Source organism: Chrysochloris asiatica, unplaced genomic scaffold, assembly GCF_000296735.1.
Source record: "Chrysochloris asiatica unplaced genomic scaffold, ChrAsi1.0 scaffold00048, whole genome shotgun sequence".
Lineage (NCBI taxonomy): Eukaryota > Metazoa > Chordata > Mammalia > Afrosoricida > Chrysochloridae > Chrysochloris > Chrysochloris asiatica.
In genome coordinates, this window is record NW_006408566.1 from 14,723,672 (window position 1) to 14,726,986 (window position 3,315).

The window sequence follows — 3,315 nt, forward strand, 5'->3', positions numbered from 1 at the left end:
TGACCTCTCTGATTTAATCTCCTGTCCTCTCCCCTTGGTTATCACATTTCAGTCACATGCATTTCTTGTTGTTCCTCAAATGTGCCGTGTCTGCTTCACAGTCTTGGGGCTTGTTGCTTCCTGTCCTGAATTCTCTGCTGCAGTCCTGCACCTAGCTGGCTACTTTTCAGACCTTAGTCAATTGTCACCACTTTACAGACAATAGCTCTGACCTTCTTTTCTAAAGTAACCAACACTTCTAAAGTCTCACTTCATCTCAGTCTTCTTCTTCTTTTTTTTTCATAACATTTATTACTATCCAAAACATTATCTAGACTGCAGACTCCATGGAGGCCTTTCAGGACTGTGTCTGGAACATACTAGGTGTTTAGTTAAGAGTTTGTGGAGTGAATAATCAATGAACCTTGTAAGAAATCTTGGTGGTGGAGTGGGTTAGGCATTGGGCTGCTCACTGAAAGCTCAGTGGTTCAAACCCACCAGCCACTCTGGTAGAAAGATGGGGCAGTCTGCTTCCGTAAAGATTTCCAGCCTTGGAAACCCTAGAGAGCAGTTCTGTAAGGCTGCTTTGAATAGTAATAGTATTACTAAGTAGTAGTAATAGTAAGGAGACCAACAAAGAGGTTATTTATTCTCACTTTATTCAGGAACTCTATATTCCTGAATACTTAACCAAAGAGTAAATAAGTTCACTGTTAGCCTATGCACCTTCCAAAGACCAGGACTGTTTTACATATTTTGGTTGCCCTAGTAGAGGTCCAGAAATGTAGTGCCTAGGAACAGGAGTCCTTGTGTGGCACTGTATGTTAATGCACTGGACTGCAAGGTTGGTTTGAACTGCAAGGTTGACAGTTCAAGCTCACCAGCCGCTCCTTGGAAAGAAACCCTATATGGAGTTGCTATGAGTCAGACACGACTCGACGGCACTTAACAACAACAACAGGAACAGGATGGAATAGTGACTAGTGTGGTGGAATCCTGACTGTGTTATTTAACCTGGGCAGGTTATTTAACCTTTATGAGGCACCATTTCCTCACATATAGACTGGGGACAAAAAGTAGCACTTACTTCATAGGGTTATAAAGATTACCTCAATTAATATAGGTAAATCTTAGTTCCGGACTGGACATATATTGAGTAAATAAATTTTCTTTTTCTTTACTTGTGCCTCCAGTTCTCCTTTAATTCAATAATGTCTGAACAAAAATTTTGAACAACCTATAATTTTCAATGGAGTCCTGGTGTGGCGCTGTGAGTTAATGTGCCAGACTGCAAAGCCATTTGAACTGCAAGGTCGGTGGTTCAAGCTCACCAGCTGCTCCTCAGAAACTCTATACAGTGGTGCTGTGGGTTGAAACTGACTCAATGGCACTTAACAACAACAACAACAATATAGTTTTCAAACTGTTTCAAAGAACCATCTTATCTCTTTCCTGTTTCTATAATCCCCAGCAGTCTTCTTTCTTGACCTCAAACACAGGCATGAGTGGCATTCACTCCATGCAAAGTAGCAATATGATGCAATTGATGTTTGCTCCCTTCTGCTTTCCAGCATTCTCTGAGCTTCCTGGTAGTGAGCTAGAGCCATGATTAAAAGGGAAGGATGCTGCCAGGGCTGCTTGAGGTTTTCTCTCAAATGATGGCAGAAATATTTCAGACCTTAGACTATTTCCAGGGAGTCCATTTCTCTGCCTCATTTTTAGAATCCTTATTGCATTTTCTTTAGACAGGTAGAGAATGCTTACTTTTTCTGTCCTTTGTGCTCTCTCTCCTTTTGTTGTCTTTCCCCAGTCACTGTCTCTTCTCTCTCTGCATCTCAATACAATATTCCCAATCACAACCCTACTGCTTGGGAGTCCCTTCTTACTCACCAAGCCTTCTATGAGAAATGCTGCAATCAAAACAAGAGTCACCCTGACCTGTATTCAAATCCCAGTTTTGCTTCTTATCAATTTTGTGACTTTAGGAAAATGCCTTTACTTCTTGGTGCTTTCATCTCATTTTTATCAGAAACATAAAAACATGACTATGTCTACCTTACAGTTTTGTGTTCTTGTAGAGATGTAATATGATAATATCTATACAAGAGGTGTCAGAAAGTTCATGTTTCATGTAATGTAGAGATAATGGAACAAAGATATATGCTGCTGTGTATGATGGCACTTAGCAACAACAACAAACATACAGATCAAAACACTGACTGGCCCTGTCCCATCCTCACAATCATTGTGATGTTTGAGTCCATTGTTGCAGCCACTGTGCCTGTCCATTTAATTGGGGGTCTTCTGTTTTACTGACCTTCTACTTTACGAAATGTGATGTCCTTTTCCAGAGACTGCGTCCTCCTGATAATGTGTCCAAAGTATGTGAGATGAAGTCTCAACATCATCACTTCTAAGGAGCTGTGCTTCGTCCAAGACAGCTTTCTTTGTTCTCCTGGCACTCATTTGTACTTTCAATGCTCTCCAGCATCATAATTCAGATGCATCAATTCTTCTATGGGCTTCCTTATTCACTTCCCAGCTTTCATATGTTATGTGGCAATTGAAAATACCATGGCTTGGGTCAGGTGCAATTTACTCTACAAAGTTACCTATTGTCTTTGCTTTTTAACACGTTAAAGAGGTCTTTTGCAGTACCTGGAGAAGGGCATTATTCTTGGTAAAGTGCAGGAACAGCAACAAAAAGGGAGACCCCCAACAAGATGGCCTGGCACAGTGGCAACGGTAACCGGCTCAATTGTGGCAGCCATGTGAAGATGGCATAGGACCAAGTAGTGTTTTGTTCTGTTGCACATATGGGTTGGAACAGACTCGATGGCACCTAACCACAGATAACTAAGACACTATTGAAATATACTATTAATATCACATGCAAGTAAAATTTTGCTGAAAATAGAAAATGATTGCAGCTGCACATCAACAGGGAGCTGCCAGAAATTCAATCCAGATTGAGAATGTAGAACAAGAAATATCATGACTGATGCCAGATGGATCTTGGTTGAGAGCAGAGAACACCAGGAAGATGTTTACTTGTGTTTTATTGACTGTGAAATGGCTGTGTGAATCATAACAAACTATGGAAAACACTGTACAGAATGGGAATTTCAGAACACTTAATTGTTCTCATGCAGAATCTGTACATAGACCAAGAGGCAGTTGTTTCCACATTTTGTAGGATCACCTTTCTCTAGAATGGGCATAACTATGGATCCCTTTCACTCAGTTGACCAGGTAGCTATCTTCCAAATTTCTTGATACAGACTAGTGAGTGCTTCTAGCACTGCATCAGTTTGTTGAAACATTTCAGTTGGTATT